Source organism: Equus caballus, chromosome 9, assembly GCF_041296265.1.
Source record: "Equus caballus isolate H_3958 breed thoroughbred chromosome 9, TB-T2T, whole genome shotgun sequence".
In the NCBI taxonomy this organism is placed as follows: Eukaryota; Metazoa; Chordata; class Mammalia; order Perissodactyla; family Equidae; genus Equus; species Equus caballus.
Genome location: NC_091692.1, coordinates 82,301,553 through 82,326,484, shown reverse-complemented (window position 1 = coordinate 82,326,484; position 24,932 = coordinate 82,301,553). Strand labels below are relative to the sequence as shown.

Sequence of the window (24,932 nt, the reverse complement as noted above, 5' to 3'; positions counted from 1 at the left end):
CAGTATCTAAAACAAGAAGAAAGAGGAAAGGGACAAAAAAGGCTTTGTTTTCACATGCCTCTCTTTTACCAAGGGGAAACATATTTTCAAAAAACCCTGGTAGACTTCCCTTTCTGTCTTATTGGCTAGAACTTGGTCACTTACTCTCTGACTAAACCAATCATTGCCAAAAGGAATAAGACTGATGTGATTGGCTGAGGCCAATCGTGATTCATCCTCTGGAACCGAACACATTGCTGCCCAAACCAAATTAGTAAAAAAGTAGAGAATGATTGAGTAACCAACTGTCTGCCACAAGAGACATGAACAGAAACAAAAGAAGCTTCTGGTCAGCAGTGTCCACAGGCCTTTGAAGGATATGGGCCCAAGACAGCTTCTTCATATGTAACTCAAATCCTCTCACTCATGACCTCAACAATTGGGGGACACTTAGGTTGTTTCTATACTTTTGCTATTGTGAATAACAATGCAATGAACATGGAAGTACAAATATCTCTTCAAGATAGTGATTTTGTGTCCTTTGTCTGTATACTCAGAAGTGGAATTGCTGGATCATATGGTAGTTCTATTTTTAATTACTTGAGGAACCTCCATACTTTTTTCCATAGTGGCTGTGCCAGTTTACATTCCCACCAGCAGTGTACGAGGATTTTCTTTTCTCCACATCCTTGCCAGCATTTATTATCTCTTGTCTTTTGGTAATAGGCATCCTAACAGGTTGTGAGATTGGCATCTCATTGTGGTTTTGATTTGCATTTCCCTGATGATTAGTGATGTCGAGCAGCTTTTCCAATACTTGTTGTCCATTTGTTTATCTTCTTTGGAAAAATGTCTATTCAGGTCCTTTGCCCATTTTTTAATTGGGTTATTTGTTTTGGGGTTTTTTTTTTTTTTTTTTTTTTTTTTTTGCTATTGAGTTGTATGAGTTCCTTGCATATTTTGGATTTTAACCCCTTGTTAGATATGCGGTTTGCAAATATTTCCTCCCACTCCATTCCTTGCTTTTACATTTTGTTGCTGGTTTCATTGCCATGCAGGTGCTTTTTATGACAGGTGATGTAGTCTCACTTGTTTGTTTTTACTTTTGGCATCAAATCCAAAAAATCTTGTGCTCTCTCTCCACCGTGTGAAGACACAGTCAGAAGGCAGCCATCTCTAAGCCAGGAAGACAGCCTCACCACAACTGGATCATGCTGGCATCTTGATCTCAGACTTGCAACATCCAGAACTGTGAGAAAATAAATTTCCATTGTTTAAGCCACCCAATCTATGGTATCTTGTTATGGCAGCTCGAGCTACTAATATGGTACTGATCTCATGATATGATCAGAACAACTCGCACTAAATTGTCAGTTGCCAGGTTTTATCCTTTGGAGGGATATGTGCATTTAAAAAGAGAAGATGGTTAAAATGATGGAATCACTAACTGGCAGGTGGTGCAAACCCATGTGGTCAAGGGCAGTGTGCTGTCATAAATCAGCAAATTCTTTGCCTCACATACAAAATTTGTGACCTTTTACCAAGATATTGAGCTCCCCTAAGCCTCAGTAACTTGGGCACAGGTTCCAGAGGTATGAGGATTCTTTTTACTGATTACTTACTGATTCTTTTTACTTATTACCGGTGGATATTCTGGTGCTTTCAGCCATCTCTGGTTCCTTTTCTTCTCTCCATCATCCCTCCTCTGACTGCTCCCTACATTTTGGACCCAGGAGTATATGCAGAGAGTTGTTACTGAAACAATCACTGCTCCAAGTACCTTTGCACCTGCTCAGCATCTCCAAGGTGGAGTGAAACAGAGTAGAGACTTGGCTTAGGGAGAGAGGATGGACTGGCACAGAGCACCAATAGTATTGGAAGCCCAAGAACTGTAGATCCCCAATGCAGAGGAGTGCCTGTATCAATAGATACCAAAGGAAATTGCAACATATTTATTTATGTATTTGAGGAAGATTGGCCCTGAGCTAACATCTGTTGCCAATCTTCCTCTTTTTTATTTTCCTCCCCAAAGCCCCAGTACATAGTTGTACATCCTGGTTGTAAGTCATTCTAGTTCTTCTATGTGGGATGCCACCACAACATGGCTTGATGAATGGTGTGTAGGTCCACACCCGGGATCCGAACTGGTGAATCCCGGGTCACCAAAGTGGAGTGCAGGAACTTAACCACTCAGCCACAGGGCTGACCCCTGCAACATCTTTTTTGAAGGTGAATGGAAGGATGGCTGTGAGGATTGAAAGGGAAAGAAATGTCCAGGTTGATTTGATTCTAGTGCTACGGAAAGTCGAGGGGATTGACAGAGCAGAATCTAGATTGTGCCTCTCTCATGTTAGATTGGGATGGTGCATTCCTTAGTCATATTGACTGCTCAAGATACTAAACTGTGTCAGCAGGTGGCTCCAGAGGCAGCTGTTTGGTGCGACTGCAGCAAAATGTCAATTATGCTGCAGAGCAACCCAACCCTGTATAATCCAAAAGAATCTTGGTGCAAACATAAAGTGATATTGTACCAGTTAGATTTAACAAGAACAAACCTGAGGGTAAGAGAGGATTATGAGCATGGATACACTCTAATGTGAACCATTTGGAATTAATTACTAGAGAGAGCTAAAGAGAGAGACTATTGTTCTGGGTGTCAAACGACTCTCCAGAATGTTAAGGGTCACGTCTCCTCCTTAGCAACAGATTTTCTCTAAGGTTAGTTGTCTTCAAATATTCTCATCTTGGCACCCATCCTACAGTAAGCCAATCTTCCTCCAGAAGACAAAAGATCAAGATTAAGCAGACTTCATTCCTGGCTATGTAGGAGAATTCCATTCTTGGGGCTAGTTCTAGTTCTTGGAGCCACAGAGCTGTAGAAACCCACAAAACTGGTCTCATATTATGCAGGAACAAGGAGGGCACCATTTGGAAATTTGAGGTTTGAGTCCATGGTATGAATCATGATATGGCTAAGGACACTTGATTCATTTCTGTATACACCAAATGCTGGAAAGCAGAGAGGGTACCAGTCAAAACTGAAAACAGCAGAATGTCTCCAAGACATCTTTCTCCTTGCTCTTTCTGATACCAACACCCTACCTCTAACTCTGTACCCATCCACCAATTTCAGACTGACCTACCATTAGTGAGCACCTACCAGGTGTTACTTCACTCAGCTCCTGCATTTTATCCTTTGTTTGTTAACCCATCCCTGTAGGTGCTGATATTCTCAAGGGTTAGATTGAACAGTATCTGTGGAATGACAGACCAAGAGTTGGAAAGAGGAAAGAAGGTGAAGAAGGATAGTATTTGGTCAGTGCCTTCCATGGCCTGGACATGGTTGCGCATGTTCTCTCACCTCACAACCATCCTGTATGATGGAAGGATTGATACTCCAATTTTTCACATGGTGAGGAAAATGACACAAAGAGCTGGAGGATAATCATAAAGCCTCTAGGAGTTAGAGCAAATGAATGCTCTCACCAAAAATTTCTCCCACGCAATGACAGCCCTACAGAACTCTTTTGAAGTCGTGTACCCAATCCTCTCCTGTATTTTCTACTGCAGTGACTGCCATCCCCAGGCAACAAGTTGCCCACACCATACCCTAGGCACCATCTTTGACTATACCTTTTCCTTCACCCCATAACGAACCACTCACCAAATTCTGTTGATTCCACCACCTAAGTAACTCTCAAATATGTCCACTACTCAGCTCTCCTGCTTTGACTTTCCTAGGTCAGTCCACCATCATTTCTCACAGGTATCTCTGCCTCTAGGTTGGATCAAGAAATGTGTGTCTCAGGTCAGGGGGAGGTTGAGGAAGAGTGAAGAGCTGCAGAAGTATCCTTATATTTTAATTGCCTTTTAACAATATTAAATCAAATGATAGTATGTATGGAATGTTCATATTACCGTGCTTGACACTGTACTCAACAAGTGGGATTAGTATTAATATGGAAATAAGATGCAAAGACTTCCTGGTTAATGTGTCAACATCATACTGCAGCTCAGCTGGAGGCTTATGTTTTGTCTTCTTCTATCTAGAACTCATCTTTTGGTTCCCCTGAGACTCTTCTCTCTCTAAATTCCTCATTAAATCCTTTTTACTTTAGATCTCAGAGCAGAATGTTAATGATTTTCATGATATTCATCTCCCAGAAAGTGTACTCAATCTAGGGAGGCAATATATAAATAACAACTTGAAGTCTGTCTGCCTGTGCTTAATAGTGTATTACTTTAGGGCCAGCAAACTCTGAAAGAGAAATGATACAATCAGCTTTATCTAATAATATGAGTAATACGTTGGAGTTCCATGAGTCACTTAAGAAAGTACTTTTCTCAGGGAACCGTCTCACCTGACATCAGAAAATGAGAGTCAAATTCGGCAGGCGAATAGACATTTGTAAGTGTTTAAAGCAGATGTGGAAATTCTCAACACTGGAGAACATCAGAATGGGGACTCCTCTTAGAGCTCTAGGAACCATTTGAGAATGTAGGGGGGTGTTTTTGGTTATCCTTGCTTGGTGCTACCAGCAATTAATAGGCAAGTGTTATGGACTGAACTGTTTACCCCAAATTTGTATCTTGAAGTCCTAACCTCCGATGGGACTATATTTGCAGAGCGGGCTTTTAAGGAGGTAGTTGAGGTTAAATGAGGTCATAAGAGTAGAGTATTAATTCAGTGTTACTGGTGTCCTTATAAGAAGAAGAAGAGACAATAAGAATAAACATGCTAAATGCCCTACAAAGTACAGGATGTCAGATTCTGTGCACTAATAAATTGTCCTTCCCCAAATGCAAATAGCATCCTCTTGAGAAACACCAATCTGGTCTCAGCTCTTCATCTTACAGATGACTCCATTAGACTTGTCTTTGAAGGAAGGTACCGTATCTTATTTACCTTTGCTCTGCCGGCAGCTAACATAGTATCTGGTACTCACTAGGAGCTTAGTCATTGTGAGGGTGTGATATCTTTAAAATTATTCATGTGCTCATGCATTTTACCTTTTGTTTCCATTCACCGGAGCCATCCATCTACTCGCAGGGTATCAAGACTTGTTACTAAAGAACTATAAAGAGGGAGACTGCTGTAATATTTAGCTTCTGACACTCGGAAATTAGATTTTGCTGCAAGACAATAATGGCCTTCTTTGCCAAGCTCTTATCTTGAGGAGGGATTGGTTAAAGTCCTTTAGCATATCAAGGGCCCTGTTTTGGGGCTCAGTCAAAGAGTTCATCTTGTGGGAATTCCAGAAAGAAGATAAAGTGAGTGGATCTGGGTGAGGGAAGCCCTTTTGCTGAAGGTGAAGAGCTTTAGATTTAAAAAGGTAACACTAGGAGGGGAGAGCTATTGCCCCCTCGTCCCTTCCCTGGCCACCCTGTCTAAAAATTGCAGCCCAGTCACTTCTGGTCACCTGACGTTCCATTTCGCACTGGTTCGTTTCTCTGTTTATTGCCTTTCTCATTGACTAGAATGTCGACTCCATGAAGCAGTTCTTTGTCAACTGAGTTACTGCTGTATCCCAGCATCTAAAAGAGCACCTGGCAGCTCAATAAATATGCATTGAATGAATGAGTTTTCTTTTCTCTTCATCTTCCTTCCACATCTAAAAAAGGAGAAGAAGAAGAAATAATTTGATTTGAGACGATATCTTTCAAGCTTTTGAAGTGATTTGCTGGATAGCCTCTACTCGCAGAGCAAATCGTAAGAACAGGCTTCATAAAATCTCATCCTGGAAGATCTAAGGACAGACGCTTCTCTGATTTGGTGCTCGTTGTTCTGCACTCCACATTTGTTTCCTTTGAATTCCTTTGCAAAGTTTATAGTGTGAAAAATGACATCCATAATGGCACTGGGCCACTAATTCTTCAGAAAGTGTGCAGATAAATTAGAGATGATGTCCTGGGTGCTTGCCTGCTCCTGGCAAGCAAACCCGGGAATGTTTTCCATGAATGCTGACCCCTTCTCAGTGGTGGAACCTAAGGGGCTCCAGGTCTTAATGAAGCTACTCAGAGAAGGATGACATGTCACTGAAGGAAGTCATACCTCCTTGTCCCTCATCTGTTTGGGAAGCACATATGGGTGACAAGGTGAAGATAGGATTCTGCTTCAGAAGACAATTCTGTCAGGAAATCCTGTCCGTTCAGATCATGTAGTTTTGGTAATCAGCTTTGGGACTTTTCTTTGCCACAAAAGAATAAATATCCCAGGAAACATCAGGCCAAGTGACCAAGAATGCACATCTTCACAAAGGATTGGGACCATCAAGTTCTTTGTTTATCAGTATCCAGAAAGGTCAACCATGTCCCTTTGGATGAAGTGCATGGTGACTCTTTATTAGGGTGAGAAAGGGAGGGAAGGAGGGGGAATCAACAAAGGGTGTGGCACTTTACAATGTGACATCTGTGCAATGTCAAGTTCACATGCAGAACAAGTCATTTGTTACCTTTTCCAGTCTCCATTCTAATATGGGTTCTCTTCACTTGTGTAAAGGGGAAATGCCTAGTAAGCTACTGGACGATAGGATGAAATAACAGACTCCTAATCTATACTGTCATCATGAAAAGAACTTTCATCTGTTTAGTGGTGCAAAGCTGATTGAGTGCTTTCAGATCAGTACACCACTCACCCCTCAGCACGAGCCTGTGAAGAGGACAGAGCAGGAACCATGTCCATTTTGCAGACAGGAAAACTGAGGATCTGAGAGGAGAAGTGAGTTGCCTAAGCCCATGGCCTCAGCAGTGGATTCAAGTCTAGAGCCCCGGTCTTCCAGCCCGCATGGTAGTGTGTTGCACTATACCTGGAGGCCGCACTCCATGGTGGGTCATAGAGTGACCATGTGATTTATCACCCAAACCAGGACACTTTGGAGAGTGAAAAAGGCTCTATGAATAATTATTCTGAGACATAACTGGAAACCAGAGCCGTCTCAGAATACTTGGCTGAATGGTGGCCCTAATCATAGGGCAGAAGCAGAGGGGGCAGTTGCCCTGCACACTGCCCTGCTCATCTCTTTTCTTTGGCGGGAGATGTAAATCTTCACGTCTTTTTTTGAAAGTGAGTGACTTTTCGGTCTTGAGCTACACAGTTCGATAAACAGACCTGGTTGGGTCAAGTAATGAGGAGCCAATTCTCCCTTTGCTTTGTGTCTGACCAGTTTGTCCCCCAAAGCTTGGGAAATATGGCCAATTCTCCGAAGATGTAATCAAAAATGAAGGAAGGAAAGATGACCCGGCTTCTGCAGGATGAGAGGGAAAGGCTGATGAAAATAGTCAGAAAGAACAACCTGGGCGACTTACGGTCTAACAGCTGGGCGGCAAGCAGCAGGGCTGTTGTTATCAGTGTCCGTGTGTTTCTGCTGAGAAAGGCAGATTCTATCATGTGGATAAGGCCATGAGGCTTCCAGAGTGGGTATAGGCTGCGTCATCTGGTTGGCCAGACCATTTGTTTACTGGTCACCATTAATATATCAGTGGTGACTGCAACATCTGTTATGGCAAGAACTTGCTCCTGGATATAGCTACTCATGCGAAAGTGCGTGATAGCAATGATTAAAGATTTTATTTCTAATAACAGCACATTACCTTTGCAGAATGCTTTTATTATTTGTAATGTTTTTCCCACTGTTATAAGTTCACACATGTAAAGTACTTAAAACAGTGCCTGGCATGTAATAAGTGCTATGTAAGTATTTTCTATTACTGTTGTTATATAAGCATTTTCTGTTACTATTGTTAATATTATTTCATTTATTTCTCACAAACACCTGACAAAATAGGTGGAACAGGTATCACAAAGAAAAAAACTAAGCATGGATTGGTTAAGTTTATTTTCCAACAGTACCCGTCAATCTCTTTCAACAACATGACCCCAGTCAGAATGCTTTGGGTTCTGCTAAGAACAGTATCTTCAATCCCATGATCCTATAATTTTAGCATGTGAGTCCAGATTCCCTCCTGGTCTGTGTTACTAGGTAACTAATCCTCTGGGGACACTTGGATATTTGGAACCTGGAAGCAAGTTTGTCTGTGCCCTGAAAGCTCATTGGCATCCTAAGGCTGTGATGTGACTAGGTCGTTGGTTGTGTCAGTGTGCGCCATGCCCTGTCTAACTCATTCTCCATCACCAGGTAGTAAAGCAATGTCCATCACAGACACAACCTTACTGAGCCCACTCTACACAGCTGTGTTTGCAAAGGCACCAAGGGATCCAAAGGCATCTGTCAGAATATATTTTTGCTGCATTTTGAAAAATGCACATTACTCAATGGGCTAGGAAAGAATTCCTCTCTCATTCACATAGCAGGGCATTGCCAATCTCTGTGAGCTTACAGGACGGGAAGTGGAGAAGTGAAACCAATGCTAAAGCAAGTTGAAGTTGTTTCTAGGGTATATACAGACAGTTTGCCAAAATCGTGTCTGTAGAGTAAAAGAAGAACCAAAGGAAAGGTCACTGTGAGTTCAGCCATTGAGAAAGGTCAGACCTGAGTAGGGATAAGCAACGTGGTAGGCCAGCCCAAGGTCAAAGCCACTTGAGAATTAGACATGGAAACAAGAGTGGTAGATGCCTGTGTTTGATTCTGATGAATTTATAAGGCTGGTGACATCTTCCTGTAGACTTCTCTGGAAAGGCCCAGTCCTTGGGTCTGGAGGTAAACATTTGCTAATGTATTAGTCAGGGTTCTCCAGAGAAACAGAACCTAAATCTATATCTATATCTACATCTATATCTATATCTAATCTATCTATATACATATATAGGGATTTATTATAAGGAATTGACTCCCATGATTATGGAGGCTGAGGAAGTTCCAAAATCTGCGGTGAGTTGGCAAGCTGGAGACCCAGGAGAGTCAAAGATTTAGTTCCAGTCTAAGTCCAAAGGTCTGAGACTCAGGAAGAGCCAATGTTTCAGCTGGAGTCCAAAGGCAAGAAAAATGCCAATGTCCCAGTTCAAGGCTGTGAGGCAGGAAAATTCTCTTTTACTCAGTGTTTTTGTTCTGTTCAGGTCCTCAACTGATTGGATAAGGCTCACACACAAAATGGAGGACAATCTGCTGTACTCAGTTTAGTGATTTCAATGCTACTTTCATCCAAAAGCATCCTTACAGGATCACTCAGAATAATGTTTGACCAAGTATCTGGGCACCTCGTGGCCGGGTCAACTTGACACATAAAATTAATCATCACAGCTGATATCAAAGGTGCACCACATATTACAAAGAGAATCATCTGTAAACTGCTACAAGCCGAAATCAGTGATCTTGACACACACATCTGTGGAGACGTGCAGCTAGCCAAGGCCTCTTCATGGAGCGCTAGAACTCAGGGGAGACATAAAGGAAATTGAGACCGTGCATCAGCCCACCAGCGGGAAATGACGCTGCCAGAGAGTATTGCTGGCATTCCTGGGCTGAGAGCTGTTCCTGAACCTGACCATTTAGAAAGCACATCTTAAAAACAGTCTATACTCACTGCTAAAACAATTAGAGAATCTGAGAAAAGAAATTACAACCAAAACTCCATCCATAATCATAGCAAGTACTATTTCCTCATTGTTTCTTCCAATTTTTACTCTTGTGTATACAGGTTTTTAGCAAGCCCTGGTGGTCTAGTGGTTAAGATTCGGCACTGTCACTGCCAAGGCACAGGTTTGTTTCCTGGTCAAGGAGCCACACCACCCATTTGTCGGTTATCATACTCTAGTGGCTGCCTGCTGCTGTGATGCTGAAAGCTATGCCACCGGTATTTCCAATACCAGCTAGGTCACCCATGGTGGAGAGGTTTCAGTGGAGCTTTCAGACTAAGACAGCCTAGGAAGAAGGACCTGGCCACCCAATTCCGAAAAAATTGGCAATGAAAACCCCATGAATAGGGTGGAGCATTATCTGGTATAGCTTAGGAAGGTGAGAGGATGGTGCAAAAAAGACTGGGCAGGCGTCCACTCTGCTGTCCATAGGGTTGGTTGCTAGGAGTAGGCATTGACTCAACCACATTAACAGTAAATACAGGTTTTTATATAGTTGTAGTCAAAATATACATGGAATATTGTGCTGTTTGATGAATAGGTGTTATACTCGACCAAGGGCAAATTTGCCCCTAGGAGACATTTGGCAACGTGTGGAGACATTTTTGGTTGTTAAAACTTGCAGGAGGCTGTGCTGTTGGGTCACTGGTAGAGGCCAGGAATGCTTCTAAACATCCTGCAATGCACAAGACAAAGCCCTGCCCCCAGACAAAGAATGAGCTGATCCAGAATGTCAGTAACGCTGAGGTTGAGAAACCCTATCACACTTTTTACAACTGATTTTACTTCACCTACAGCGTTCAATATTGCTACATTGTCTTTGAACTAGTTTAGTCTATGTGTTAGGTTGCTGGCGCATCCTGGGTGCTGAACGAAATATATTAGCGAGTGCTTAATACTCCTTTGAGTTAATACGAAAAAATTTCCATAACTATCGCCCATTGTTGGACATTAAGGTTAAGAGAATTTGCTCCTAAAAATAGCACCGCAGTGAACATTGTGCAAATTTCTTAATTTGAAATTCCGTTTTTGGATTAATTCCCAGTTGTGAGAGGAAAGGTCTGCTGCAGAAAAAGAGACTGGAAATGTTTTGTGATTAATAGTTCATGTTTTAGGTTCTTAAGAACAAGGACTTGCCTTATTTAGTGTTTTAATCCCTAAAACTTAACGCAGTGTCTTACATATGCTATATCTCAATGTGTTCATTTAATATAAATTTTTATCATGTTGAGGAAGTATTCCTCGAGATCCAGTTTACTAAGAATTTTTTTGGAAAAACTGGAATGATCGTATTTCTCTCCTTTGATCTATGAAACATAGTTTATTAACATCAACCCATTTTCTAATGTTATATTATTTTTGTATTCTTGAAATAATCCTACTTGATCATAAGTATTATTCTTTCTATATATTGATTGATTTGAGCTGTTGGTATTTCATCTAAGTTTTATTCACAAAAGAGATTGGCTTATAATTTTATCTTTTGTGCTACTTTGTCTAGGCATGTACAAATGGAGAGGGGTTGTGGCAAAAGGTCCACATGGAATGGGGAAGTCACAGAAGGAAGCAGAGGAGAAAGTCACATGGAGAGAAAAATGTATGGGGAAAAAAGCAATAAATCACAGCTTCAACACATGGCCTTCCTGTCTGGCATCTTTAAGGCCCTTGAATAGGGTCCTCTAAAGAGAGTATAGAACTAGTTGAAAAAAAGTATGATGCCAGACTAACATAAATCTCTCTAAGCAAATGAATGAATGAACAAATAAATAGGCTTTCATCCCCGGAAAAGTTATTCAGTGCTCTCCCATACATCAATTACTTAGCAAATATTTATTAAGTACCTACTACATCCAGCCATTGTATTGGATACTGCAGATATCATGATGAATAGTCTATCTGTCTAGAGGTTATAGTCATATCTTGGGAGGCACACTCTGGCCAATGCTACTCTTAACCCAAAGTGCTGGGGGAAAATAAGTAATTTCTTTTTTTGTTTATTTTTGTGAGGAAGATTGGCCCTGAGCTCACATATGTGCTGATCTTCCTCTATTTTATGTGGGATGCCTCCACAGCATGGCTTGACAAGCAGTGCTAGGTCCACGCAAGGGATCCTAACCTGTAAACCCTGGGCCACTGAAGTGGAAGCATGAACTCAACCACTACACCACCCGACCAGCCCTGTAATTTCTTTAATTAAAAATTTAGGGGCCGGCCCGGTGATGTAGCAGTTAAGTTCACACGTTCCGCTTCGTGGCAGCCCAGGGTTTGCCAGTTCAGATCCCGGGTGCGGACAGGGTGCTGCTTGGCAAAAAGCCGTGCTGTGGTAGGCCTTCCACATATAAAGTAGAGGAAGATGGGCATGGGTGTTAGCTCAGGGCCAGTCTTCCTCAGGAAAAAGAGGAGGATTGGCAGTAGTTAGCTCAGGGCTAATCTTCCTAAAAAAAATTTTAATATATGCTTAATGCAAAAAAATACAAAAATAAAGAAACACCAAGAAGCTTACACGTATCCATAGTTCCATTACCACTTGAATATAACACTATTCTTACTATATATAAATGCGTAAAAAACAACGCCAAAACATAATGGTTAAAACGACAATTTATTCTTATCTTTCTGGGCTCAGCAGGGCAGTTCTTACTTGGAGCGCCTCAGATGGTGGCAGTCAGAGGGCATCTTTTTCTACCCAACCTCTCCATGTAGCTAGCTTGCGCTTCCTCACAGCATGGTGGTTTCAGGGTACTCAAACTTCTTATGTAGCAGTTGGCTACCCTGAGAGTATGCGTTCCATGAGACATAGGCAGAAGCTGCAAGGCTTCTTAGGCTCTAGCCCCTGAAGTCACACAGCGTGACTTTGGTAACATTCAGTTGGTCAAAGCAGTCATAAGTCAGGCCACATTAGAGGGAGCAGAGGAGTAGACTGCAACTCTGGTTTGTGTATGTACAGAGAAGGAATCCATGGTGGCCAGCCATTTTGGAGACAAGCCACATAATTGCTTACTTTGTCAATATAACTTTTCAATATTTTTTCTACATAACCAAAATATAACCATTAAAATCAGGAAATTAGGTGCCGGCCTGGTGGCCCAGCAGTTAAGTTCACACGGTCCGCTTCTCGGCAGCCCGGGTTCGCCGGTTCGGATCCTGGGTGCAGACATGGCACCTCTTGGCAAAAGCCATGCTGTGGTAGGCGTCCCACATATAAAGTAGAGGAAGATGGGCATGGGTGTTAGCTCAGGGCCAGTCTTCCTCAGCAAAAAGAGGAGGATTGGCCGTAGTTAGCTCAGGGCTAATCTTCCTCAAAAAAAACAAAAATCAGGAAATTAACATTGATAATTACTATTGTCTAATCCTCAGAGCTCATTCGAGTTTCGTCAGTGATTCCAACAAAAGAATCCAGTTCAGAATCACACACTGCCTTAGCTGACAAATCTATTTAGTCTCTTTGATCTTGCAACAATTCTTCAGTCTTCCCTTGACTTTCATGACCTTGACAACCTCGAAGAGTTCAGGCCTCTTAGTACCTAGAATGTCCCTTAAGTTGGGTTTCATATGATATTTCCTATTGATTTTAATTCAGATTACGCAACTTGGGTGGAAATATCACAGAAGAATTGCCGTATTCTTCTCATTGCTACTATGAGCCGAGGCACAATTTCAGTCTGTCCTGCTAATGTCGATATTCACCGAGATCACCTGATGAGGGTGGTATCTGCCAGGCTTCTCCTAGCAGAGAACGGAGAATAACTTGTACGTTACTCTTTAACTCTTTGTAATGTAAGGCTCTGTTCATTGTTCTACGGTTTTTTTTTCTCTCGGTTCATCAGACGGCATAATCTCTATTGATCTATCTTCAAGTTTACTCATTCTTCTGTCAGTTCAAATGCACTGTTTAGCCTTTCTAATAAATTTTAAATTTCAATTGTATTTTTTCAACTCCAGAATTTCCATTTGGTTCTTTATAATAATTTCTATTTCTTTATTGATTCTATTTGATGTGAGATTGACATCATACCTTTCTTTACTTCTTTTGTGTGTGTGTGTGTGTGTGTGTGTGTAATGATTGCTTTATTTGTTTTTATTTTATTTTCTTTTTTATTGCAGTAACATTGGTTTATAACATTATATAAATTTTAGGTCTACATCATTATATTTCAATTTCTGTGTAGATTACATCATGTTCATTACCCAAAGACTAATTACAATCCATCACCACACACATGTGCCTCCTTTTACTCTCCTCCCTTCCTCCCTTCTCCTCTGGTAACCACAATCCAATCTCTGTCTCTATGTGTTAGTTTGTTGTTGTTTTTATCTTCTGTTTATGAACGAGATCATATGGTATTTGACTTTCTCCCTCTGACTTATTTCGCTTAGCGTAATACCCTCAAGTTCCATCCATGTTGTCACAAATGGCCAGATTTCATCTTATTTTTATGGCTGAGTAGTATTCCATTGTATATATGTACCACATCTTCTTTATCCATTTGTCCCTTGATGGGCACCTAGGTTGCTTGCAAGTCTTGACTATTGTGAATAATGTTGCAATGAACATAGGGGTGCATGTATCTTTACACATTCATGTTTTCATGTTCTTTGGAACAGCAGTGGAATAGCTGGATCATATGGTAGTTCTATTCTTAATTTTTGGAGGAATCTCTATACTGTTTTCCATAGTGGCTGCACCAGTATGCACTCCCACCAGCAGTATATGAGATTTCCTTTTTCTCCACATCCTCTTCAATCCTTGTTATTTCCTGTCTTGTTGATTATAGCCTTTCTGATGAGCATGAGGTGATATCTCATTGTAGTTTTGATTTGCCTTTCCCTGATAGTAATGTTGAATATCTTTTCATGTGCCTGCTGGCCATCTGTATATCTTCTTTGGAGAAATGTCTCTTAAGATCTTGTGCCCATTTTTTACTTGGGTTGTTAGTTTTTTTGGTTTTGAGTTGTGTGATTTCTTTATATATTTTGGATATTAACCCCTTATCAGATATGTGGTTTGCAAATATCTTCTCCCAATTGTCAGACTGTCTTTTCATTTTGTTGATGATTTCCTTTGCTGTGCTTTTTAGTCTGATGTAGTCGCATTTGTTTATTTTTTCTGTTTCCCTTGCCCATTCAGACATGGTACTTGAAAATATGCTGCTAAGACCAACGTGGAAGAGCGTGCTGCCTATGTTTTCTTCTAGAAGTTTCATAGTTTCAGGTCTTACATTCAAGTCTTTAATCCATTTTGAGTTAATTTTTGTGTATGGTGTAAGATAATAGTCTACTTTCATTCTTTTGCATGTGGCTGTCATGTTTCCCCAACACCATTTATTGAAGAGACTTTCCTTTCTCCATTGTATGTTCTTGGCTCCCTTGTTGAAAATTTGTTGTCCATAGATGTGTGGGTTTATTTCCGGGCTCTCAATTCTGTTCCATTGATCTGTGTGTCCATTTTTGTGCCAGTACCATGCTATTTTCATTATTATAGCTTTGTACTATATTTTGAAATCAGGGAGTGTGATAGCTCCAGTTTTGTTCCTTTTTCTCAAGATTCCTTTGGCTATTTGGGGTCTTTTGTTGTTCCATAAAAATTTTAGCATTCTTTGTTCTATTTCTGGGAAAAATGTTGGAACTTTGACAGAGATTGCATTTAATGTGTAGATTGCTTTAGGAAGTATGGACATTTTAACTATGTTAATTCTTCCAGTCCAAGAGCGTGGAATATCTTTCCATTTCTTTGTGTCTTCTTCAATTTCTTTCAACAATGTTTCATAGTTTTAGTGTACCAGTCTTTCACCTCTTTAGTTAAGTTTATTCCTAGATATTTTATTTTTTTGTTGAAATTATAAATGGGATTATATTCTTAATTTCTCTTTCTATTACTTCATTGTTAGTGTATAGAAACACAGCTGATTTTTGTATGTTGATTTTGTATCCTGTGACTTTATTATATTCTTTATTATTTCTAAAAGATTTTGGTGGCTTATTTAGGGTTTTCTATATATAACATCATGTCATCTGCAAATAGTGACAGTTTCACTTCTTCCTTTCCAATTTGGATCCTTTTTATTTCTTTGTCTTGCCTGATTCCTCTGGCTAGGACTTCCAACACTATGTTAAATAAGAGTGGTGAAAGTGGGCATCCTTGTCTGGTTCCTGTTCTTAGAGGGATAGCTTTCAGTTTTTCTCCATAGAGAATGCTATTAGCTGTGGGCTTGTCATATATGGCCTTTATTATGTTGAGGTAATTTCCTTCTATACCCATTTTATTCAGAGTTTTTATCATAAATGGATGCTGTATCTTGTCAAATTCTTTCCCTGTGTCTATTGAGATGATCATGTGATTTTTACTCTTCATTTTGTTAATATGGCATATCACGTTGATTGATTTACAGACGTTGAACTATCCCTGCATCCCTGGAATAAATCCCACTTGATCATGGTGTATGATCTTCTTAATACATTGTTGTATTTGATTTGCTAGCATTTTGAGGAGGATTTTTGAATTGGTGTTCGTCAGTGATATCGGCCTGTAATTTTCTTTTTTTGTGTTGTCCTTGTCTGGTTTTGGTGTCAAGGTAATGTTGGCTTCATGGAATGAGGTAGGAAGCCTCCCCTCCTCTTCAATTTTTTGGAAGAGTTTGAGAACGATAGGTATTAAGTCTCCTTTGAATGTTTGATAGAATTCACCAGGGAAGCCGTCTGGTCCTGGACTTTTATTTTTGGGGAGTTTTTGATTACTGTGATTGGTCTATTAAAATTCTCTACTTCTTCTTGATTCAATTTTGGAAGGTTGTATGATTCTAAGAATTTATCCATTTCTTCTAGATTATCCAGTTTGTTGGTGTATAGCTTTTCATAGTATTCTCTTATAATCTTGTATTTCTGAGATGTCTGTTGTAATCTCCCCTCTTTCATTTCTGATTTTATTTATTTGAGCCTTCTCTATTTTCTTCTTGGTGAGTCTAGCTAAAGGTTTGTCAATTTTGTTTATCTTTTCAAAGAACAGCCTCTTGGTTTCATTGGTTTTTTTCTTTTTTTTTTTTTTCTTTAGTCTCTACTTCATTTGTTTCTGCTCTGATTTTTATTATTTCTTTCCTTCTACTGATTTTGGACTTTGTTTGTTCTTCTTTTTCCAGTTCCTTTAAGGGCATTGTTAGATTGTTTATTTGAGATTTTTCTTGTTTTTTGAGGTAAGCCTGTATTCCTATAAACTTCCCTCTTAGAACTCCTTTTGTTGTATCTCATAAACTTTTGCATGTCGTATTTCCATTTTCATTTGTCTCCAGATGTTTTTTGATTTCTCCTTTGGTTTCTTCATTGACCCAATCTTTGTTCAGTAGCATTTTGTTTAATCTCCACATATTTGTGGGTTTCCCAATTTTCTTCCTGTAGTTCATTTCTAGTTTCATACCTTTGTGGTCAGAAAAGATGCTTGGTATTATTTCCATCTTCTTAAATTTATTGAGACTTGTTTTGAGGCCTAATATGTGATCTATCCTGGAGAATTTCCATGTTCATTAGAAAAGAAGGTGTAGTCTGCAGTTTTGGGATGGAGTGTTCTGTATATACCTACTAAGTGACCTGGTCTAATGTGTCATTTAAGGCCAATGTTTCCTTATTGATCTTCCCTTTGGATGACCTATCCATTGGTGTAAGTGGCATGTTAAAGTCCCCTACTATTATTGCATTGCTGTCTATTTCTCCTTTTATGTCTATTAATAATTGCTTTATATATTTAGGTGCTTGTATGTTGGATGCATAGATATTTACCAGTGTTATATCCTCTTATTAGATTGTTCCCTTTATCGTTATGTAGAGCCCTTCTTTGTCTCTTGTTATGGTTTTTGTCTTAAAATCTATTTTGTCTCATATAAGTATTGCTACCCCAGCTTTCTTTTCATTGACATTTGCATGCAGTATCTTTTTCCACCCCTTAACTTTCAGTTTGTGAGTGTCTTTAGGTCTGAAGTGTGTCTCTTGTATGCAGTATATAAGGGTCTTTTTTAAAATCCAATTGGCCATCCTATGCCTTTTGATTGGAGCATTTAGTCCATTGACATTTAAAGTAGCTATTGATAAGAATGTACTTATTGCCATTTTGTTGCTTTTTTTCTGGGTGTTCTTCTCTGTTCCTTTCTTCTCTGAGTGTCTTCCCTTGTGGTTTGACTGCCTTCTTTAGTGTTATGTTTGGGTTCCTTTCTCTTAATTTTTTGTGTGTTTATTATAGGTTTCTGGTTTGTAATTACCATGAGGTTCATATATAATAACCTACATGTATAGCAATCTATATTAAGTTGATGGTCTCTTTAGTTTGATTCCTTGCTAAAAGCTCTACTCTCTTATTCCCCTCCTCCACATTTTATGTTTTTGATATCATGTCAACTTCTTTTTGTGTGTGTGTGTGTATCTGTTAACCTCATCATGGAAATAGATAATTTTAGTACTTTTGTCATTTTGCCATCATGTTAGCTTCATAGGTGGTTGATCTGCTACCTTTACTGTACATTTGCCTTTACCAGTGATTTTATTGTTTTTAAAAAATAATTTTCTTATTCCTATTTGTGGTATTCTCTTTTCCACTTAAATATGACCCTTTAACATTTCTTGTAATGCTGTTTTCTTGGTTACAAAATCTTAGTTTTTGCTTGTGTGGGAAACTCTTTATCTCTCCTTCCATTCTGAATGATAATCTTGCTGGGTAGAGTATTCTTGGCTGTAGGTTTTTTCCTTTCAGCACTTTAAATATGTCATGTCATTCTCTTATAGGCTGTAAGGTTTCTACTGAGAATTAAGCTGTTAGCCTTATGGGGTTTCCTTTGTATGTGTCTTGTTGCCTTTCTCTTGTGGCTTTTAGGATTCTCTCTTTATCTTTAATTATTGACATTTTAATAATAATGTGTCTTGGTGTGGGCCTCTTTGGGGTTATCTTTTTTGGTGCTCTCTGTGCTTCCTGTACCTGGATGTCTGTTTCCTTCCTTAGGTTAGGAAAGTTTTCAGTTATTATTTCTTCAAATAGAGTCTCTGCCCCTTTGTCTCTCTCTTCTCCTTCTGGGACACCTATAATACGGAGGTTAGTGCACTTGATGTTGTCCCAGAGGTCCCTTAGACTGTTCTCATTCTTTTTAATTCTTTTTTTCTTTTATCTGTTCAGCTTGGGTGATTTCCTCTAGTCTTTGGTCCAGCTTTCTGATCCATTCTTCTATATCATATCCTCTGCTTTTGAGTCCCTCTAGTAAATTTTTTACTTACAGTATTGTGTTCTTCATTTTGGATTGGTTCTTTTTTATATTTTCCAATTCTTTGTTGAAGTTCTCACTGAGTTCATCCATTCTTCTCCCCAAAACAGTAAGCATCCTTATGACTTTTTGTTTGAACTCTTTCTTAGAGGGATTGCTTATCTTTGTTTCATTTAGTTCTTTTTCTGGGCTTCTGTCCTATTCCCTTACGTGGGATGTATCCTTTTGCCTCCTCATTTTGCCTCTTTCTCTGTGTTTATATCTATGTATTAGGTAGGTCAGCTACATCTCCAAATCTTGGAGAGGTGGCTTTATGTAAGTGATGCCTTATGAGGCCCAGCAGTATGTTACTCTCTTGTCACCAGTTCCAAATGTTCCAGGAGTGTCACCTGTGTGGGCTATGTATGTCCTTCTGTTGTGGCAGGGTTGTTCTTGCTGCAGGTGCCTAAGGAAGCTAGGCTGTCCCCCTGTCTGGCTGCTTGTAATGCTTAACTGCATGTGGCTGCTATGGATCCTCCAGTCACTTTATCAGGCATGAGGAGCCCCAGCACAGTTGGCTCCAAGATCTAATAGCACATTCCTGTTGCAGTTTTTCTGTTAAGTGAGTAGGCCAACCCAGCTGGTTGCTAGGCTTGGGGACTTACATTTGCTGTAGGCCTCCTACCTGTAAGGCTGTTGTCAGCTCTCTCAGGATTGCAGCTTAGTGGGGCTGGCCCCAGGCATCGGAGCACCCAATTGTTTCAGGCTTTGGACAGTGGGACCAATACCCTATGTGGCTGTTTGAGAAGCACAAGTCTTCTGCAGCTGGCAAGACCCACCACTCACAGGGCCACACACCCCATCAACACAGTCCTGCCCCTTGTGCACACCCCAAGCCCCTGAAGAAGACCCAGTCACCCCACTGCAGAAGCCCCACACACTCCACTGATGCAGGCCCACTCTTCGTGCAAGCCCTGCCCTGCAGAAGCAGACTCACACTCCCAGGTGCAGAGGCTCCAGGCACCCTGCCTATGCAGGCCCACAAGTTGCCTGAGGGCTTGTTGTTGGGCAAGGCCTCTCCCTAGACCCTGCCCTGGCTGAGCTGGATTAAGTTGGTGCTCTAGTTGGGGGGGGCAGAGTCCTGCACTAACAGGCCAGGGGAAGAACTAACTCCAATGGCATCTGCCATCATCTGTGTCAGCACACCTATACTAGGTCACAATAATGGCTACTGTCAATGTCTCTGTCCCTGGGGAGGTCTCACCTCTCACTGAAATGCACCCAGAGCTTATCAAGTGAGTCTCTTTTCATTAAAGGACTGTGCACCTTTCTTTCTGGTGATTTTAGATTGCTTTCTGAAATGGGTGAATTTGTGCTGGGCCTTTTAAGAACACGCTTTTTTCCTTCGTATGTCTGATAGCTTCTCTGGGGGTATTCCCCATTGGTGTTAATAGCCAGCAAAGCCAGATATTGTGACGCTTGTCTTGGTTGTGCTGAGTCCAAAAGCTGCTTATTGGGGTAACGCTCCCCTGCTCAGATTCTCTACTCCTCCAGGGAGGGATTCATATCTTAATATTGCTCCTGGCTGGCCATGAAGTGCCGCAGCTTGAAGGCAGCTTTTTTCTCTCGAGAAGGGAATTTTTGCCCCTTCTACCTCAGTCAGCAGTGTCCTTTGTTGTGGGATTTTTCTTTTTTTATCCAGTTTTCAGTTCTCTGTCAGGGGTAATTGTTCCAAGAGTAGTTGTAAATTTCTTGTGTCCAGGGGAGGAGGTGAGTTCAAGGTCTGCCTACGCTGCCATCTTGACACCATCCTCTCTTTACTTCTTTAATCATAGTTTCCTATAGTTCTTTGAACATATTTATAATGGCTACTTTGAAATCTTTGTCTGTTAAATCCAACATCTAGTCCCTCTGTTGTTTGCTTATTTGTTTAGTGACTGATTGTACTATTTTAGTGAAGTCTATTTCCCCCACAGCATGAAGACTTCTCAAAGGATCCAGCCTTAGGCATGTGCATTGTCATCCTGGGATGACTGGGTTTTTTTTAAGATTCTCTTTAACTATCTCTTTCTCTGATCACACCCAGCTTTTTGGCTCCACTAATTGCAAGTTGAGTCCTCTATTTTTTTTTTGGAATGTTAGAAATTTCTTTATTATTGTTGCTTATTAAGCACCAACTTAATAGTGGAGAAAATTTCAAATCACCCATCAACAGCCCATTCTTCCCTCCCCCACCCAAATTCTTGATAAAGAGCTCTTCAAGTAAAGACATGCTCTCTTCCGTCTTCTGTATAAAACTTTATGAAATAAAGGCAAAGAACTGTGTACCTCTTGCTGTAAAATGCTGCCCACAGCTGTGGACGGTGTCTGCCCAGGCTCCCTTTACTGTCCAGGTCCTGAAAGACTCTTGTTCATGAACTGTCTCTTCACAAAGCAAGTCCACCACTTTCTGGGTTTATCATTCTGAGGATCAAACACTTTCTCACAAAGTCTCAGTCCAGTCTCCTGCCTCAGTTGCTGTAAGTAGGCCCTCATGACTTCATCTTCCTGTTTGTTTGCAGGTTTGGCATAAATTGCATTAAGTGGAAAACAGGCTCTTTAGGAATGGGAAAATTAGTGATTCCCAGTGTATACATTTCCTTCTCGCCTTGGCTTTTGGAATTGCACTTTTTGAGTTTCTTTGGACACTCAGAAATGTAGAGAGTTATATATATCACGGTTCTATCAGCTTCATTCTTAATTTCATAGTTTTTGAAGAAGACATTGGCCTTGAAGTAATAGATGGCTTCATCCACAATATCTGTATCTTTTGTCTCTCTAGGGGCAGGTCCTTTGAATTGACTTCTGATGGGCAACAGTGCCATGTTTCCAATGAGTTTGGTGTCAGGGTCCATGAGAGAAGAGTGGTAAGCCGGCATCTTGACGGCGCCCCGGTTCCAACCCAGATGAGGAAGATGGGGTTAGAGCGCGGTGCTTGCGGTCTGAGTGCTCTATTTTTTTGACAATGCCCTGGGATATAAATTGCTCCACAATTATCTGATCAATCCAGTTAAGCTTGGGATTGCAAGGATGGGTTTTTGTGTGTGTGTAAGGAAGATTCTCCCTGAGCTAACATCCATTGCCAATCCTCTTCTTTTTTCTCTTGAGGAAGATGAGCCTTGAGCTAACATCTATGACAACCTTCTTCTACTTTGTACGTGAGATGCCTCCACAGCACGGTTGATGAGTGGACTAGATCCACACCCAGGATCTGAACCTGCAAACCTGGGCCGCCAAAGCAAAGTGTGTGGAACTTGAACCACTTGGCCACAGAGCTGGCCCTTGCAGGGGTGGTTTTTGAGGTCAGTGTTTGAGGCTTGTTGTGATCTCAGATAGGGTCTTCTTAGCTATCTCTTTCCCAGGTTCTCTCTGGTAGACTAGTTGCCCTATGGTTTAGCCTCTGTCACTCATGAAGCTGCCAGCCTCCTCTTAATTGCTTTCCCTCAAAACCTCCATTGTTTTCGAGAACGTCCTTAGGCTTGAACTTCCTTACATCTGTTTCACATACAGTTAGTTCCTTATAGGAGAGCTTCAGAGCTCTCTGTTTATTAGCCTCCCTTCCCCTCTGAGGAAACCACTGAGCCATGGCTGCAGATTTGGGAGTGAGGACAGTAGTGCACTTCTCTCTAAGTGACGCCTCTGCTTTTGAGTAGGGCCTGGGTGGAGGTGGCAGCCTCTGTTTTTATTGGCTTGCATCTCCTCGTGTAGACTCTCTCCTCTGTGAACAAACTGGGGTGAGGATGATTGTGACCCCAGTATTCTCAGCATGCTGCCCCTGAGATAAAGCTTCTATCTTATGATTGGGGCTAGGTGGCAGCAGGGAGACCCAGACCTCTAAGGTGCACTCACCTGGAATTTAACCTCTGTAATAGGCAAGTGGGAGGGATGATAAATGGTGGCAGCCTTCCTCTTCAGAAAATATGACAAAACCTTTGACTGGGAGTAGCATCAACATTCTATTGACTCTCCACAGTGTCCCCTTCTTACCCTCCACCCCTGCCCTGACCCCACCTTCTACTTGGACCATTACAACCGCCACCTACATCTCTTCCTGCTGATTCTTTGCCAACAATTCAGCTAATTCACTTCCTCAAAAAACTCCATCAAGGGCTTCCAGAAGGTGTGCACACTCAGTCTTCATTTATCACTCTTCAATTCCTTTGTTAATGTTTCACCTCTATTGTTATATATTCCAATCCCTCTGTGTCTAGCAGCCTGGAGGATGCAATTGCTATTGAGGGCATACTATGTGTTAGGCCCGATGCTAACTGCCTCCCATGCTGATTTACTCCTCGCAACAACCCTATAAATTTGGTACTTCTCTCATTTAAGGATGATAAAATGGAAACAGAAAAGTAAAGTAACTAGACCACTGTCTTACAGCTACAAAGTGAGAGACTGGATTCAAAAGAAATAGACTACATGGTCTTTGACCTTAAGCTTGGCATGTGATTGGGACAAGACCAACACATATGAAACAATTAGCAAATGAAGTATGATGTTGGGTTAAACTGCTTTGCTTTCTTGATTTCATTATGGCTTATTTTCTCCCCCTCCAAATTATAACTGCATCCAGAGCAAAGATTGCATTTTACATCAATCGTATCTTTTAGACAGAGCTCTGCTGGGCATAAAGTGAGCACCCAGTAAATTGGTGTGAGTGGACAGTTAGTGCAGAGACTGAACACTTAATGGAATAAGGGAAAAGTCTGGCATATTAAGACCAGTTAGGTTTCACTAAATGCCAGCCAGAGAGAGAATCTTAGAGGGTAAGTGACCCACTCAAGATCACACAGCTCATTAGAGATGGACTAAGCATAAACCAGTGCCACAAACCGCCTGCCCAGCATACCTTTCCCAGAGCCCACTGCCTGCTTAAATCAGTATGGCACTCTTTGTGTCCATGTCATAGTTTTCTAGCTCCTGGGACTAAAAGGCCCCATCTCCTTCACCCCAACACATACTGCTTTTCTCCTTCTAGCTGACTCTTACTTACAGAAACTTAACTCAAGAGTGATTTCTTGGAAGCCTTGCCAAAACCTCTAGTCTGATTGAGATGCCCCTTTTATCTATCCCTTGGTACTTTGGCTATTCCTCTACCATAGCATCTTGGTGGGGATCACACTCACTAATTTACTTGCTTGTCCTCCCATTAGTTTAGTGCCACCTTTGACTTTGTGAAACCATTGCCTGACACGGCATCAGGCACATGGCTTCCTAATGGATGCTGAGTGAATGAATGCATGCAATCCAAGTGACCCACTGTGTGATGTGAAGGTCAGAGTCAACAATGGCTTCCTGTAACATGAAGCGATCAACCAGGAAGTGAAAGATGAGTCCAGTTAACCAGGTAGTGACAAGTGAAATAACCCAATGTGTTCCCACGTTTCACAAATATTTGAGGGCCTCCATGTGCACTGTTTGTTTCTGGGGAGACAACAGTGAATGTGACACACATGGTTTTTGCCCTCATGTGGAGCTTATAGTCTAGTGGTGGAGGTAGACAATCAAGAGACAAATACACGAATAAGCAAGATAATTTCTGACAGTGGTTAAGTGCTCTGAAGAAAATAAAAGATACGATAGAAAGGGCTGGGGTGAAGGATTCCCTTTAGATAAAGTGACCAAGGAAGGCCTCTCCAAGGAGGTGACATTTCAGCTGAGACCAACAAATGAGAAGGCGCCACCTTATAGATGAAATTGTTCTAAGGAGAAGGACTAGCCAGTGCAAAGCTCCTGAGGTGGGGAGACTTGGAGATGTTCAAAGCACAGCAAGAGGACCAGACTGGGCTGGAGCACAGAATGAAGAGGAGAGTAGGGGAGAGGAGGCTGGAGAGGCAAAGACCAGACCATGGAGTGCCTGGAGGCCCAGGTAAGGAGCCCGGAGGTTACTCTAAGCCTCTGGGAAGCCAAGAAAGGGTTTTTGGCTGGGGGGGGGGGGGGTCGGGGGGGGGTGGATCTGGTCTGATTTGTATGTTAAAAAGGTCATCCAGAGAGGGAGTCAGGTGAGGAGAATGAACCGTGGGTGAGCCTCACCTTCAGAGCTGAGTCCTAGTACCCAATGTGGCTTCCAATCACCATTTGAGAGGGAGCCAGCAGCTAAAGACAAGGGGCCACGTCTGTACGAAATCTGTAGGCTTTTTAACTTCCCTATTGCTTGTTGTTTTTGT

The 24,932-nt window shown here is 41.2% G+C and overlaps 1 pseudogene; it reads right to left on the bottom strand.

Annotated features, from left to right (window-relative positions):
• Positions 1-20,950: 20,950 nt before the first annotated feature.
• On the bottom strand, positions 20,951-21,701 carry LOC100630255 (actin-related protein 2/3 complex subunit 3 pseudogene; annotated as a pseudogene).
• Positions 21,702-24,932: the final 3,231 nt, after the last annotated feature.